Source organism: Triticum aestivum, chromosome 5D, assembly GCF_018294505.1.
Source record: "Triticum aestivum cultivar Chinese Spring chromosome 5D, IWGSC CS RefSeq v2.1, whole genome shotgun sequence".
Classification (NCBI taxonomy): domain Eukaryota; kingdom Viridiplantae; phylum Streptophyta; class Magnoliopsida; order Poales; family Poaceae; genus Triticum; species Triticum aestivum.
Genome location: NC_057808.1, coordinates 395,584,350 through 395,602,117, shown reverse-complemented (window position 1 = coordinate 395,602,117; position 17,768 = coordinate 395,584,350).

Below are 17,768 nucleotides of genomic sequence, written 5' to 3'. Positions count from 1 at the left end.
AACTTATTTTATTTTATTTTTTTCACATTTCCATCATTTTCTTTTATTTTTTTTAAAACTCAAAAAGGCGGTCCACGGGGGGGGGGTGCATTTGGTGAATTTTTTTCAAACTTAGTAATGGCGCACCTGGTGTGTCGTGCGCCATTACTAGTTTTGGAAAAAAATAAAAAAATTGTTAGTAGTGGCGCACCGTTGTTGTGGTGCGCCATTACTAGTTAAAAGTAGTAATGACGCACTATCCCCAGGTGCGCCATTACTAGTTTTGAAAAAAAAGTAAAAAAATTGTTAGTAGTGGCACACAGATGGTGTGGTGCGCCATTACTAGTCAAAACTAGTAATGGCGCACTCTACCCTGGTGAGCCATTACTAGTAATGGCGCACTCTACCCTGGCGAGTCATTACTAGTTTTGGAAAATAAATAAAAAAATTGTTAGTAGTGGCGCACCGTGTGTTTGGTGCGCCATTAGTATTTGTACACTAATGGCGTACCTATATATGGTGCGCCACTACTATATATCAGTGGCGCACCACATATGTGGTGCGCCATTAATGTCCATATTAGCTATAGCCGTTTTCCTAGTAGTGAGCACTTTACGTACAAAGCCATATTGCATAGTTCCCAATGCCCCGCCAAGCTTTTCCGGCTCCTCGGGCTTAATTGGGAGGCGCTAGTTTAAATATGCTACTAGCTGATGAAGAAGCTGCAAGCGAGGTGCGGCTAGGGCGAGCACGCGAGCCACGGGATGCTGGGAAGGAAAACCTGTTCACGTGGCTAGGCTATCTAGGGCACCCAGATTGTGGTGCCGCACGTCCGTTTGACTTCAAAACTCAAACTACCCGTGTAACTATTGGCTCGCAACGAAGTTACTATTTAATAAAAGGCCGCGGTGCGTTCGGCCGGGATCGAACCCACAAAACGAGGTATACACTCCTGCGACCACTAGTAGTACTCGTTGGAGTACAACGCAACCTAGAATGACCTTTTGTCGCTAGTAGTACGTACATTGTTGCTTACAAGAAACCCCTAATAATGCAAGAAACCACTAAAATGCCCAGAAACTACTACCACTTGCATACGTGGCAGACTTAAGATAAGACTACCTTATCAACCATTGTACATGCTCGTTTCAACCCATGGCCCTGTTTGGATACATTTGTTGTCAATCTAACCCTGCCATCCAAACACCACTTTGGATAGAGTTAGTTCAGGGTTAGAATCTAACTCTAACCTCTGACAGGGCCCACATGTCGCCCATTAAGTCAACGCCTTCTATTCGACCGGGCGTTATGACTTGTGGGACCTACATGTCAGTCTGCACAAAAATCCCCGAGTGACCTCCTACCTCCGGCCCGTCCACCTAGTCATCCTCAGCCATGGGACGCAGCTACCGCCGCGGGTAGAAGGCGAGGTCAAAACCGCCGGCGATGCGGAGCCCTTGTTGCGGCAGCCCGGATGCCAGCTCCGCCCGGCGCTCGCGGCCTCTAGCTAGCCAAGATAGCACCGTCCAGTTGCTTGTCGACAAGGTCTGCTAGCTAGATTGGCACGGCAGCGCGGCGGCTTGCTCGCGCGCGCCGCGCTAAGGCCAACCATCTGGCTCGAGCGAAGGCCAGCCCGGCGGCTTGCTCGCTCGTGAGTCACGCTCGGGCCAGCCTGGCAACCCATGCGAAGGCCAGCGCGGCGTCCGGCCTGCCCGGCGGAGCGGCGGCCAACTCGCTCATCACCGGCGCCACCGACGAACACGCATCAGTACTGTTTGAAGTAATGTTCAGGAAAAATAATGATTTGAGGGGGAATAACAGGATAGAAGGTCAGATGTGGGTCCCTCGTGTCAACGGTCAAACAAAATGTGTTGGTTTAAGCTGCCTCGTTAGCACGGACGTGTGGGCCAACCCTTTCATAAATGGGTTTAAACGAACCTAATCGGTAGGAGTACTAGGTAGTAGTTTTTGGCGTGGATTAAGAAATTTTGGGTATGTTTTTGCTATTTTTTATACAATAGATTCTTCCTAGGGCTTGTTGAAAGTGGTAGTTTTTTGTTAAATACTCTACATATTGTAAGTAGGAGTGAAAGTTAAGCTTTGGAAGCCAATAAGCAAGCCTAGTTACATAGTGCATATGTGTACATGATTGAAAGTAAATATCAACCATGAGTGACTAATATCTTGATGGAAAACTCAAAACTATGGAATACTAGGAAAAAAATGCATGGTTGGAAATACTAGCAATGTTCATGTGTGTTGCAACGAATCATAATTAGAATAATACTTATTCACAAACTTGATACAAAACACTCTAATTTTGATATACATATATCACTAGAGATATATTATGTTTCAATTAGAATATATTCCTTGGGCTGTTTTGGTGAGGTCAGAGAGGGATGTGGTTGGTTTGAAGATACTAATTATGGGTTTTTCTGCAAATTGGTAGACAAGTGGGATGTTGGTGAGAAAAGGCAACAACTTACCTCACAGTCGTTAGATGTAGATCTAATGGTCAGAAACGACGGATGGCAGACACACCATCATCACAAACTTAGTCTTCTGTAGGAGTACAAGCAAGATCCGTGCATTGCACGGAACATCAAGATGCATTTTTTATAAAACACATGTTGTGATTGACCCTTGCAGGAGTAATCCCATGTGTAAAAACTAATGATATCTCGAGGAATATGAGATAAGGTGAAGAGGAGTGGGGTGTGGATGTGATTGGTGGTCGGACAGAGCGGAGGTATGGTGATTGACGACGCCAGCAGCGGCCACCAGGCCAGTTTGTTCCTGAGGCTTCCTTTCTTAATTGCTCAACAATGAGGTTGTTGGAGATAAGGATAAACGAGGTAAGGCCTTGTCTGCAAATGTGGAGAGGGCTGCGGGTATCTTTTAGTTTAATTTCCATCCGTCAGATATAGATCGGACGGTCTATATTGCAAGATGGCACACGTACCATCATCACCAACTCGGTTTTTTATAAGAGAAGAAATATAAGTATGGAGATACAAACATATTATCGATACTTGCTTCCGTAAACTAGCATCTACATTCTATTCAACGCCTCGGCACGTGGGGCCTTAGCACATAGACTTCTCGACTGTGTAAAACAAAGATTTTCCCGTCGCCGATAAGGAGGGGGTGACGGCGATGCGCTTTTTGGCTTGCTCTAGTCCTAGTAGCCATGCTAGGTGGTCTAAGCACGTGTAGATTTATTCTTTTTTACGTCTCGTGTTTGCCATACTGCCACGACCGTTGATGAATAGACGGTAAGTTATTCACGGGGAAACCCTTGTTGAGCGTGTTTGCGAGAGAGAGAGAGAGAGAGAGACAGTGTGCGTGTGTGATATGTTAGAGACTGAGGCAATGATAACAGATTCTTTGTGTCTATGTGTGTGGAGGATAGAGAGAGACATGTACATGGGGCTTTGGGTTGTGTAACATGGAGACACATATACATAATTAGAGAGTGAGTGTGTGAGATACACATGCGGACATGGGGAGAGATGAGGATCCAGATAAATTAGTGTTTGTGCGTGTCTGTGTGTGTTTGTGCACGCGTTTGTGTGTGAGAGGGAGTGTGTGTATGTGGAGTAGAGAGACCACTAATGATGTAAACCTAGTACTCCCTCCGTCCTAAAATTCTTGTCTTAGATTTGTCCAAATACGGATGTATCAAGTCACGTTTTAGTATTAGGTACATCTGTATCTAGACAAATCTAAGACAAGAATTTTGGGACGGAGGGAGTATAAGTGAAGGGGGAATGGTGTGACATGTGTAGTAGCGGGATAGCATGGGTGCGGGCGGGGGGAGCAAACTATTTGGAAGACACATCGAGTGTGTGTGTGGGAGAGGGGTCTGAGAGCGAGAGAGAGAGAGAGCTAGCGATAGAGAGAGAGAGGAAGAGAGGGGGTGAGAGGGGTCGTTTGTGTCCATAAATGGCGTATAGATAGGGAGACAATGTTGATGTTGTTTGAAATTGGCCAATGTACGGAGACGCAAGGGAAGCTAGTCATCGTGTGTGTGATAGGGATTTCATGAGAGATCTAGAATAGATGGTGTAGAGAACAATGTGCAAAATCGAGAACGATGATACATAAGGGAGCTATGGAAAGAGTCATGACATATATGTATACAGGGAAGGAGCTGGGGCGGGTCCGCATGTGGGAGAGATAGAAAGAGGAGAGTGGTGCACAAGGAGACAAAGTGTGCTTGTTTGCAGTGGGGATGGTGTGTGAGGTGAGTGCGCGAGAACCACATAACTAGGGAGACAGACGTTTGGGCGCGACGTTTTGTGTGTATGGGAAATATACACTCTACATAGTGCGTGTTCTTGGGAAAGAGAGATAGCGGGAGATCTAGAAGTGGGGGAAGAGATGTGTGCATGCCCGAGAGACAAAGTGATAGAGACCTATATTGGGGTCCGGTCTTTAGAAGGGAGAGGGGTGTTAATGTTCTCGTGTGTTGGTGTTTGGGGGAGAGAACGACTTCTCTATGTGTGTATGGGGGGACGAGGGGGGGGGGGTTGGCTTCAGATAAAGAGTGAGGTGTCTATATTTGAGGGACTTTAGCATAATTGAGATATTGTGCACTCATGGTTGATCAATTTGTTTCACAGTTTGGACTATGAGATAGCGATACTTTTGAACATGTGTGATATACCTTGATGTACCAGAATTATAATCCTAAGATTGGAATTTTGGAATTTGACTCCATCATTAGCTTTTGTAATTCATTTAAACGGAGGTACATTTTTTAAGCCGGGATTTCGTGATTTCAAATTCATATATCAAACCTAGAGATATACACATACGGGCATGTTCAAACTTTATAATCATCCACTTTATTCATACACATACACATTTTTGCTTTTGTCATCATATTTAGGATAAACACATTTGGAATTTCATTTGAATTGGACCGTATGATGGTATTTGCTTGTAGTAGCTCAATGATCCATATATGAATTGAATGGACAATCTAAGTTTCGAGTTGGAGACACTGATTTTCAAAACTTGCACTTTTTTTGCGTGCAAAACAAACAAATTTTCGGCCATGATATCATAGTCGGCCGTACAAGAGCAGAATATAATTTCGAGTGCCAAAGCTTTCAAACTTCCCGCTCACATTGAAATATCTCTCCCCCGAAAGTTTAGTCCTACGATTTTCCTGTTTTACCCCTGCCACATGAACGGAAAAGGGCTGCTTTGCTAACTCCATTGTTTTCCCCTCTTTGCCCCCAACATTCTTCCCCAGAGCCCCTCCCCTTCCCCTCCTTGACCACCCCAACAACGGCAAGCCGCCGAATCTAGTCCTGCGGCGCAGCGGTGGATCTCACACCCCGCCGGATCTACCTTCCGCACATTGGAACCCCCAACTGCCAACTCACCACTTCACCGGAGCCGCTTCAGCGACTGGCTTGTCCACCGCTCCAGATCTCCTTGACCGCCATCATGGTCCACCGCACCAGATCTGCTTAACCGGCGCCCTCATCCACCACAGTGTAGGACCTTCACTGACTCCCTCGTTTGCCCCTTCGCTGGCCCTTCATACAAGCCCTCGTCCGCCGCAAAAGATGCGCCTCATCGAAAGCACTGTACAACGCGCTTGCCGAAGCCTTCATCCACTGCACCGGACCCGCTCCACGGACGCCATATTCAACTCCACCGGCCCTGCTTTACCGATGCCGCAGCCTCATCAGGTTATTTCGATTTGTACTCCTTCGGTTTTTCTCTTTATCATGCAACTGTTCACTTACCACAGAAGAGCTTTCTTGTATGTCGACAGGCGCCGCAACCGTAGCACCGGAGCCGCTTTAGCGACGGCGACAGCCGGCCCAAACTCAACCGCAACACGAGCACCATTGACGATCCTTAGCTATCAAGTATGACAACGATACCCATACGCCGCCGAGAATCAGGTACTATTTTCCAACGGCGGGCGCCTACGTTCACTTTCCTAGCATAAGCACCGCACCTTTGAATTTCTTCAGGGCATCATTCAGTTTTTCATGAGGCGCGTTATTCTTCTTGCACCTGTACGGCCATACTTCTGGCAGTGAACATGTTTGTCGGTAGGAAACGACACCTATGGGACCACGAGGATCCCTTCTACGGTTGCGGGGCACTGGAGTGGTGAGGAGAGTAGGATCAGCAGTCAGTACAAGCACGCGGATCGTTTACCTAGGTTCGGGCCACAGAGATGCGTAATACCCTAGTCTTGCTTTGGTGGTTGTATATCTGTGTTCTTGAGGAGCTCGACCTAGCTACAGGGGGCGTAACTTGTCCAAGAGTCCGAATCCTTCTCCTGGATGCCCTGTGTCTCCTTTTATAGGCAAAGGGAACGCCACAGTGGCACCAGCAGGTGGCATCGGGTACTGTGGCTAAGCTTATCACTAGTCATTACGGGACAAGACGCATTAAATGCGCCCCTGATGTGTCCCCTCCACTTTACCGCCGCTTCGCCTCGTCTTGACACGCGCCAGGGCCAGCGAGGCGGTGGCGCCATGTAGGCAGGCAAGCAGCTGAGGTGGCGTGGTTGTGGAGCCTTCATGAAGATCTGCATGTCACCATGTAGGCAGGTGCTGAGTTATCGGAGGAGCCTTGCGTCGACACGCAGGTGCCTCCTCAGCTGGTGGGCTAGCAACTGCATGGGATTGGCGGTGAAAAGCTTGGCGGGTGCGGGCCTGGCTGCGGCCTCACGGATGCCCTCGGCAAGGGCTTTGCCGCGGCCCCGACAAGGGTCTTGCCATGGAGTTGCGATCGTCCCCGGCAAGGACCTTGCCGGGGGTCTTGTGGGCTTCCTCGGCAAGAATCTCGCCGAGGCTCGTCGTCTTCCACTCTTCTGATTAAGAGTATTGTTCTTGTCTTCACAAAGATCTGCATATCGCCATGGAGGTGCCTCCCGAACCCTGGCCCAATGTGGTTGATGGCGTTGGAGACTGTGGGCTCAAGGGTGGCTCACTCCACTGGTGTTGGACGTGCCGCCCTGGCAAGGGTCTTGCCGGGGCTGCTGAGGCTGCTCCGGCAAGGGTCTTGCCGGGGCGGCCCGCTTCGTCCCTCTGCTCTTTCTGTTCTCGATCTTGGTGTTGCTTTTTGGTTTGTTTCTGTGGCTCCGGCCCTCTCCCTTGCCCTGCTTAGTGCGGTCGTGGCCGCGCGGCTCTGACTGCCCGTGCACTTAGTAAGGGGTACTGAAATAGAACCCCTATTTTAGTACACCGACAGGAGCCCCCGGGCCTGGGCCACACATAAGCATGGTGCGGTTGTTGGGCTAGGCCCAAAAATAGTGTGCGGGCAGGCGGGGCGATTTTTTTACCATGGCCACTTTCCGTCCGCTGCGCTTCCCCACGACCCACGTTGATTGCGTGACGTGGGGGTCGCGCGCGCGGGTGACCGAAGCATGCTGACATCATCTGTGGTGAACAGTAAAGAGGCGGCCTGCGTGTCTCTTCGAGACCGCAGGGTCGCTGCTCATTTACACTCCGCACTTGGGGAACCGCTGCTCCACGCGTCCCATTACGCCCGTCTCTTGCGCCATGTTCGCTGCCTGCACAGCGAATGGCAGGCGTGTGGGATACGGGAAGTCGCGCGTGCGTGGGTCGTTTCCCACGCGCCTTCAATTGGGCGGGGAGGGCTGTCGACGGCCCCGCCCGCTGTCACTTCAACGAGCTGGATTGGCCGAAAGGGGCGGCCAAGCCCCGCTCCCGCCCCTTTGTAAAGAGGGGAGCGGGAGGAACGACGCCTCTCAATCCTTCGTCACCTGCTTCTCTTCATTCCTGCTCCCTCCTTCCTTCTGCCATGGCGAGGGGGCGCAGTGATGCTTCATCGGTGGTGGCAAGGGTCTCGGCTAGACAACGCGTCACTCCTCCCCAAGAGCTCGTGGCGGCAGAGCCAGCCGTTAGAGGAAGGGGGAGGGGGCAAGGTCGAGGCCGTCACGGTGCTCGGGGAAGAGGACGACAGGGCGGCGCATTGACCTCGCCTCCGCCGGCGGCCCCTCCCCTGGTGGAGGGCCACGTCGGGGACAATCCCCGCGAGTTCTTCATCAGGCAGCGCCAGCCGCCGCGCCGTCGTCTTCGCCTCCCGACCCCGTTTGCGCGGGAGATGGAGATGAACCCGCCGCAGGCGCTGCGGCTACATATGAGGGGCTGTGGGAACAGCGGCACATGGGCCGATGTCAAGTTCCCTGCCCCTCACGTCATGTATCTTCGCCGAGGGTGGAAAACTTTTGCTCGCATCCACAGCCTGACGGAAGGCTCACTCTCCATTTCAAGTTAATGGAGAGCGGCCTCCTCTCTGTCAAGGCCTTTGGGCACTTCGGGACTCGCATAAGGTGCTGCGTGGAGAGCTCCTCCAATGGCGAAGACTCCTCCTCGAGCGAGAATGACGAGGAGGACAGCGGCAGTGATGACGAGGGTAACGGGGGGCAGGATGACGGGTCCGACTAGGCGTCGGGCGCGCCGTGCCTGGGCGGGTGTGGCAGCAGCAACATCTACACCTGGCCGCTCCCCCGGCAGAGTTTGCCGGGGGAGGGGCCAGCTCCTTGAACATCTCGGGGCCGTCTCCTTGGGCGGCTGGTGTTGGGAGGATGCGGAAGAGGAAGAGGGCGGGCGGCAAGGCCGTCAAATCAGATTTCGCGGGCACCGACACCTTCATCGCGTATTGGCGACCTGCCGCCTCGTCTTCCAGCTCTTCCTCCGGCGCCGTCATCACCAGCCAGCCTTTGGACGGCCACCGAGACGTTCTCTTGGTGCTTTCTGCCGCTCGTAGCTCGCCAAGGCGCTCCTTTTGCCCCTCTTCGCTTCCTTGACCTGCCTCCTGAGGAGATGGACAAGAAAGGGATTACGGGCACCTTGTCTTTTTTCAACTTGTAAGCCGTATGAACTGTATCTATACGGGATGTTTTTAATGAAAAAGGGATGTCTGCCAGGTTTTTCGTTCGTGGGTGAAACCCGCGACAAGGAGCGAATCCTTGTTATTAGTTAAGGTAAACATTTTTCACCCAGCAACAGGCCTTGCCGTCCCTCCATTTCGCTCGACCATTCTCGCGCCCTTGGCGGAGGCAGGGAGGAAGCGGGCTTAGGCTCCTCGTTCCATTTTCTGGCTGCCGCGACTACAACCAAATCCGGACCCAGGAGATAATTCTTGGGTATAGAAAAGGGGAGCACGGTAGCCTAGAAATAAAACGAGGTTTCATATATCCTAGTTCCATACCGAAATGCATGACAGAGGATAAAAGACTTATCTGGATCTGCAGCCCTCGGCAACCTTGGCTTGCCGTGGTTGGATCCTTGTACTTGCAGCCCCCGGCAACTTTGGTTTGCCGGGGTCGGGATGCCGGTCCATTCTCTTTCTTCCAAATAGCTCAGCAGAAGTGCTCATGTGCCCTGCGAACCAAAGAGGACAGAAAAGAACAGAGAGACGCGCACTTGACCTCTAAGCTAGGGGTTAGCCGCCGCTAAGCACTATCAACCCTAACCGAGGAAGAGACTCGACCTAGCATTCATGCTATAACTTAGGGCGCCAGCGCATCATTTATTTATGCTCAGGGTCTGCGCCTGGCTTTGTACAGAGGGTTACATGCCTTGTAGGCAAGGCTCGTACAAAAGGTGGCTTGCCGGGAGGCCCGGCAAGCCGCGCCTTATTGGTAAAACATGCGAAGATCTTCGATGTTCCAGGAGTTGCTCACTGGAAAGGCATCTTCGGTCTCCAGGCGGACTACGCCGGGCCTGGTGACTCGTGTTACCCGATAAGGGCCTTCCCACTTTGGCGTCAACTTGTTGGAATTCTTGGCCGACTGAAAGTGCCGAAGAACAAGGTCTCCTTCCTCAAGGCTCCGGGCATGAACCTTGCGGCTATGGTAGCGGCACAAGGCTTGCTGGTAGCGTGCTGCTCTCACAGCCGTCCGGAGAAGATCTTCCTCAAGGAATGTTGCGTCATCTTGCCGCAAGCGCTCTTGCTCAAGCTCATCATAAGCGAGCACTCAAGGTGACCCGTATATGTGTTCCGCGGGGAGAACTGCTTCTGCCCCGTAGACCAGGGCAAAGGGTGTCTGGCTGGTGGCTCGATTTGGCGTCGTTCTGATCGACCAAAGAACCGCCGGCAGTTCGTCAATCCAGCGCCTTCCACTCTTGCGCAGCCTGTCAAAAGTCTTCGTCCTTAAGCCTCGCAGAACTTCAGCATTCGCTCTCTCTGCTTGGCCGTTGCTCCGTGGGTGTGCCACGGAAGCAAAATAGACCTTGCTGCCGAGATCCTCAATGTACTGCATGAAGGCGTGGCTTGTAAACTCTGTGCCGTTATCGATGATGATCCTGTTGGGTACACTGAAACGGCAAACTAGCCCTTTGAAGAACTTGATGGCTGACTGCGCTGTCACCTTCCTCACCGCTTCCACTTCTGGCCACTTTGTGAACTTGTCGATTGCAACGTACAAGTACTCAAAGCCCCCTACGGCATGGGGGAAAGGGCCCAATATGTCGAGCCCCCAGACCGAGAAGGGCCAGGAGAGAGGGATGGTTTGAAGGGCTTGAGCTGGTTGATGAAGCTTCTTCGAATGGAACTGGCACGCTTCACACTTGGTTACTAGTGCCGTCACATCCCGGAGGGCAGTGGGCCAGAAGAAACCTTGCCGGAAAGCCTTGCCAGCAAGGGCCCTCGACCCTATGTGGGAGCCACATATGCCTCCATGTATCTCTGCCAACAGCTCTAGTCCTTCCTCCCAGGAGATGCACTTCAATTTCACCCCATTCGGCCTTTTTCTATACAAGACGTTGTCAACGAATTGGTACAGAGCAGACCGGCGGGCAACTCTCTCTGCCTCTTCCTGCTCCTCAGGAAGCTCTCCTACTTGGAGGAATCGGACGGCGTGCTGCGCCCATGCCGGAGCCTGTGGCTCGACGGCAAGGACCAAAGGCATCTCTTCTGCCACGGGAGCGGCTGCCTCTACGGCCATGGCCTGAGGCCCTGCCGGAGTCGGTTGCCCTGTGGCAGGATCGGCATCCACGGCAACATCTTCGCCAACGGCTCCGGGGAGCTCGGTGGGGAAGTACTTGCCGGGGCCTAGCTTCCTCCGCTTGTTCTGCCCGGTTGATGGTTCGACGGACGACTGAGTTAACTGAAGCATTAAAAGTACCTGGTTCCATAGGTAGCTTGAGGGCAGCACGCTTTGACAGGTAGTCGGCGATGTCGTTCTCCGCCCGAGGGACATGCTCTGCTTGTATACCGTCAAAGCGCTCCTCCAGTTTTCTCACTTCATCCACGTAAGCCTCCATCAACGGACTTTGGTAATCTTTGTTGATCTACCTGACGACGAGCTGCGAATCACCCCTGACGATGAGCTTTTTGACTCCAAGGTCCGCTGCGATCCTGAAACCGGCAAGCAAGCCCTCATACTCGGCGGTGTTGTTGGTTGACATCTCCCGGGGAAAGTGCATTTGGATGACATACTTGAGGTGCTCTCCGGTGGGCGCGACAAGCAGTACGCCAGCACCGGCGCCTTGAAGCGAAAAAGCCCCATCAAAGTACATGATTCAGTTGCGGCTCGTTTCCTTGCTGAGGAGAGTGGTCTCCTGTACCTGTTCGTCGGGCGTCGAGGTCCATTCTGCAATGAACTCCGCCAAGACTCTGCTCTAGATCATCGAGGTGCTTTCGAACTTCAAAATGAAACTTGACAGCTCCAGGGCCCATTCCACGATCCTCCTAGTTGCATCTGGGTTATGTAGTATTCGTTGCAATGGGAGGCGGGTGACTACGGTGATCTCGTGTGCTTGGAAGTAATGACGCAGCTTCCTCGAGGCCATAAGGAGGCCGAAGAGCAATTTTTGCACACCTGAGTACCTCGACCTAGCCCCCTGCAAAAGGGAGCTGACGAAGTAATGACGCAGCTTCCTCGAGGCCATAAGGAGGCCGAAGAACAATTTTTGCACACCTGAGTACCTCGACCTTGAGGTTGCGGATTGTTGGTGAGACCAACAACGGCAGGCACCCGACCGCAGTAGTGCGGTCAGGGTGGTCCTCGGTGTCGAAGATGATAGGCGTGCTGGACCACTTCAGCGGCTTCCGTGCGTCGAGCGACGGCTCCACCGCTGAGATATCACGCGCCCACTGCTTGAGCTGGCGGTGGGATGTATGCAGCGAGGCGCCACCATCGACGCACATGGCCTCTGTAGCCTTCTGGAACTCGTGGTTGCCGGACTCATCATCCTCGTCATGATCATCGTCTTGCTGCTCCTTGTCGCGGCCCCGGGGGGGGGGGCCTCTCTTGCTGATTATCTTTGCCGCGGTGTGGCACCCCGGCTCAGAGAAACCGGAACACCCCGTATTCGAGCCCAGAGATCGAGGAGAAGTCTTCTGGAATACGGCACTGCTTAGCATAGAACAAACCAGCTCTTTATTGCAATCTATATAGGGTACGAGGGGGTTACATCGGCACAGCGACACAACGCCTGCCACGGTTGCTCCATGCAAGCAGCAGAACAACACGATGCAGCAGAATGACTACTGGTAGCGGAAAAGCGACGACGGTGGTGAACTCCACTCTACAGGGACTCTGGCTGGAACGCTTATCCTAGCGCGCAAACAAGGGATCCACGGCAAACAAGCAATCAAATCTGGCATGACCTGCAAACTGGCATGACACGCAAGGTCAGTACATTGAATGTAGTTGCAAGCTCACAGCAACCAAAGCAATCAAGACAAACAATAGCATGGCAATTACAGGTTAACAAGGGTTAACATGATACTATAAGATCAATTATGGCATAAATAACATGATACAGCTATCACAATATGATCATGGCATGAACATATAAACATGATGAAACTAGCATGCAACATGATGACACTATCATGCACCAACTTACTCTGTTCGGGTTACCTCGTAACCATTACATGTATTACTTACCATAGCTGACATTACATGATCATCTCAGGATCCAATCAAGCTTGGTATTAACAATACCGTAGTAATCATTTATGACCACAAGGAGCTTGACCTTTACCCTTGACTTTCGCATAACGCCACAAATATCCAACAAGTCGGTATCCACGATATCACAGTGATCCTCTCACGATCACATAAATAGCAACCAACTTCTTTCATCATCGAACTGGGGTTTTTATTAAGCAATTTATTACGATTACTATTGACCCATAGTGTGACCGACACGAACTGGGCCCATATCCGCGGGCGCGACTATCGATACATTAAACACACACACTCTGCAGAGGTTAGCACACTGTACCCACACCACGGAACCCTGGCCTCGTACTCCCATTCGCGTGGACCAAAACGTTCCGACAAAACCGTCGTACTGTCATGACACTCTCCCAGCCACTCCGACCAACTCCCCTTTGGGCTAGGTCCTGGGTGGCCCCGTGCCTACCAAAGGCACCAACGGCCACCGTCGTGGCAAAACGGTCCCAAACGGGGACAAGGATCCATAAAAAAATTAGCACACAAGGTATATGCTTTCCTACCAGGCCAAGGTAGCGCCCGCGCCTAACCTTCCCTCGCGGGAGGCACCAGTGAGAGGCATGACAATAGACCCAGCTAGGACCCCCCCATAGGGTAAGCGTGGTTGCACTGGTCAGTTTTGATATGGTGGCACCATGACTCAGCCAACAGTTGTTCAAGTTTAATTTAATCCGGTTAAACTTGAATGCAATACGCTGAGCCATGATAAAAGGAACATGATGCAACTACAATGCATGAACATGATACTAACATAAGCATGGGGGTGCATCACAATCAACGAGCATAATAACAACATTAAAGCATCTATCCGGGTGAGCATGGCATACCGACGAGCATGAATATCACAACTAGAACACTACTCATAGCATGACATGACTACTAGCATTAGCAATAAATATCATGCAATAACATATGATAATATACCATGCAAGTATTTAATCAACTGGATGCAAAGAAACATGCATAACAACGATACTTGGAGCAGACGACAGTCATGCAGCGAAGTCCAGCACCAACATGTACTACTATCAAAGATGGCATATGAAAGTAATACTAGCAGGTAGAACATGATAACCGAGTGCAAGAAAAACAAAGCATGACGGTAAACACAGATCCATAAGCATAACCGAAATACCGACAATAGCAGCAAAGCAAACAAACAGTTAATTAAGATTCAAGGTGGAAACCAAGGCTTCTGCATGGCTATCATGCAAATGGTGGTTGTAGCTTGCCTAGGGATGAAGAAAGCTCCGGGGAGAAGTGCGGAAAGATCGCAGAAAGAATCGCCGGAAAGGGTACTCTCTCAGAGGGGGCTGATTAGGGACAAGGGCAAAATGGTCATTTTCAGAATGTGGAAACATAGTGAAAATGATGGGAACAGGACGGGCTCGACGAGATGAAGACGTGGGCGTTGGATTCACCTCGATCGGAGTTACGGATAAAAAGTTAGGATAGTTTTTCTGCCAGGGACCTATCTGTAATAGAAAATTTTACAGACTGGACCAAAACAGAAAAACGGAAAGCGTATTCTGGGAATTACGCTTCCACTTATCCACGTGGGCAGGCGGGGTCAACGTGGGGCCGGCTCAGTGAGGCTGACTGGTGGGGTCGGGAAGAGAGAGAGGGGCCCGCCTGGCCAGCTGGCTGGGCGCACGGGGCGCTCGTCCTCTTCCTCCCGCTCGCCTCTGTTTCTCCCATGAAGTAGAGAGAGAGCAGGGAGGGAGACGGCAAGGGGGTCAGCCGGTCCAGGCCAGCTTCGGCTGAGCTAGTGGCACCAACGGGCGCGCGAGGACACAACGCACCCGTTCAGGCGAAGAGCGGCCGCTGGGGAGGGGAGGAGCACGCGGGGTGGAGGAGGACAGAAGGAGGCAGAGGCGGTGGGCGATGGTGATGGCCGGCGATGCGGGCCACTCCCGCGAGGGCTGATGGGCTGGGGAGGTTCACCGGGACGTGGGGAGGCTTGGGGTGGAGTCAGGGAGACGAGGGAGAGGCTAGGGCGGCCGAACGGTGAGGCGCCCGAATGGTGGAGGCGGCAGCCGAGCTCGAGGAACGTGGCCAGGGTGGACTCCGGTGAGGGTCAAGTGGTTGGGGTGGCTCAGAGGGACTAGGGGAAGGCCGTGGATGTCGAGGGGAGGCTAGAGGGGGCTTGTGGTGGCCGGAAACTAGCTAACTTCGGCAACCACCGAGGAGGAGCGATGAACTCCGGTGAGATTGCGATGCTCCGAGGGGAAAATGAGATGAGGGCGGGATGAATGAGCTACGGGAGAACCTCGGGGGTCCTTATATAGGCCATGGGAGGGCTCGGGAGCGCTCGAGAAGCTCCGGCCGACATGCCAAAGGTGGGACAGGGGCTGCTAATGGCACGGGCGCGGCGATGGCGACTAAACCACGGTGAGTCCGGACGAGGCATTGATACAGGAAGATGCGGACAAGCACGGGCGAGCTAGAGGACATGATGTGGACGCGAGAGGCAGAGGGGAGCGGACGAACACAGCGCCACGGTTTGGCAGAGCGCGAGATTTGGCATGTCTGCCACGTGGTCACCGCGTGAGCTGGCACACACGGTGCACTCGAACGGCCAAATCATGTCTGGGAGATAGACCATGCTGCCCTTGGTCAAAATGAGAAAAGAAATTTGTCCAGGGGCAAAGAAGTGATTGGCAGGAGGATCCAAGGGACATGAACAACAAGGTGCTTGTGCTTCGGGGAGACAAACACAGAAGGAGGCAGGGGCTGAGCTTTGGCATGGCTTGACCACACACAAAGAACACCGTGATGGCCAAGTATCATCCCAAATGGAGGAGTCTAGAAGGGGGTTGCTGTAGAAAGTGACCCACTGGCCAGAAATGAGAATTTGGATGATGTACTCAAATGGTGAAGCCACTTGAGCTCAGCTTGGGCAAGGCTGAGTTATTTGGTCATATGAAGATGTTTCAAAAGGTTTTCCACCATTTGGATAAACCAAAATGGTACTTCCTTCACAAGCATCCCTACTGACCAGAAACTTGCAAAAATTCTAGAGGAAAATTGGCTAGATGGAATATGCCCAAATTGGGTGGCGATGGGTTATATGGGCAGGAGAAGGCCTAGAAAAATTTACAGCCATAATGGAGCAAGATAAAATATACTTGCTTCACAAACTAAAATTTTGGGCAGAAACAAAGATTTGAAGCTGTGCTCACATGGAGGCATTACATGAGCTCAAATTTGGTGGAGGGCTATGATTTGATGATATGAAGGATCATGCAAAAGTGCAACTCATTTGGATATGGCTAGCTTGTACCTCCTTCACAAAGTTTTTTCTGGACAGAAACTTTGGAAAGTCATAATTAAATGACTACTAGGCAAATGAGGTTGCATTTTGGCATGTGGCAAAGACATGGACAGGAAAAGGTGTCCAAGGAGTTTTAGGTCAATTGGGTAAAGGAAAATAGCACTTGCTTCACAATGTGCCATTTAGGGCAGAATGGGAAAAGAATTATTTGAGGATGATGATAAACATGGAAAACGAAATGTTTTGCCATATTTGAGGAAGATAGGACCCAAATAATTTATGAGGATTATTTGATAATTTTAGGAGTGATGGAAATAAAGGTTGCTTCACAACCTAGGGCAGACAGGGTTATTCCTTTAATAGAAAAAGGAATATTCCCTAGCAAAAGAATTTTGGGATTGGGCTAGGATGGAAATGATATGATCTAGGGAAGGATTTGAGGATGACAAACCACTCTGGAAATAAAGAAGAGGGCATCTTCTTCAGTTTCCAAACCACAAAGCCACGGAAAAAGAAAACTCAAGCAAAAATCTCAGAAAAGCAAATGAAAAAGGAAGGGCCAAAAATCAGGCTGTGACACGCGGCGGCCTCCTTGGCCGCCAAGTTTCTTGCCGGATCCCTAGGCACCCTCTTGGACCTTCTCTTTATCCCGCCACTCGTATTCGGCTTTCTGCTTTTCAGCGAGCAGCTCCACTTGCCGACAGTTCTGGAGGTAATGGCCCTTGGTGCGGTGGATCTTGCAATACTTTTTGTCGGAGCCCCTGTCAGGACCGGTTTTTCGGGATATTATTTCCCAGAAAACGGCCTTTGTGCTCACCAGCCCCAGGATTACTATTAGCTGATGAGGCACCAACTTGATACAAGAATTCCAAGCAAAGTACAAAATATGTAGTACAAGACCATTGTGGCCTAGGAGTACAACACTTGGTTTCTAGTGGTTGATGGGGGAAGCGGTTTGTGGTTCATCTGCGTCTATGGGACTCCATTTCCCTCAAGAACAGCTGACCAGGATAACTCCTATCTTCGCGAGGCTGCTATCACCTTTACATGGGTTCCGGGGCTGTCGTCGCAACGCTCTTCTCCACGCAAGAAATCTGGCCAAGACGATAGCCAGGGACAAGCCAGTGAGTACGTTTGAATGTACTCGCAAACATTGAGAACACGGGTATAATATAATGAGGGATAATCATGCTCCGAAATATTTTATGATCATAACGTCTGTCAAAAATTAAACGAAACTCTGTGATGTACGCATGCAGGAAAAATATGAACATGCAATACGCGAGTAAAAATAGAATGCACTGACCGAGTGTCTGAAATGACTTCTCGCAAAGTTGCAAATAAATTAACAATGCCGCAGTCGGGCGTCTGAGCGACACCACATAAAGGGCGTATAAAGGATAACTAAATAACAAACATGCCGCAGTCGGGCGTCTGAGCGACACCACATAAAGGGCTTATAAAGGATAGATAAATAACAAACATGCCGCAGTCGGGCGTCTGAGCAACACCACATAAAGGGATTATAAAGGATAA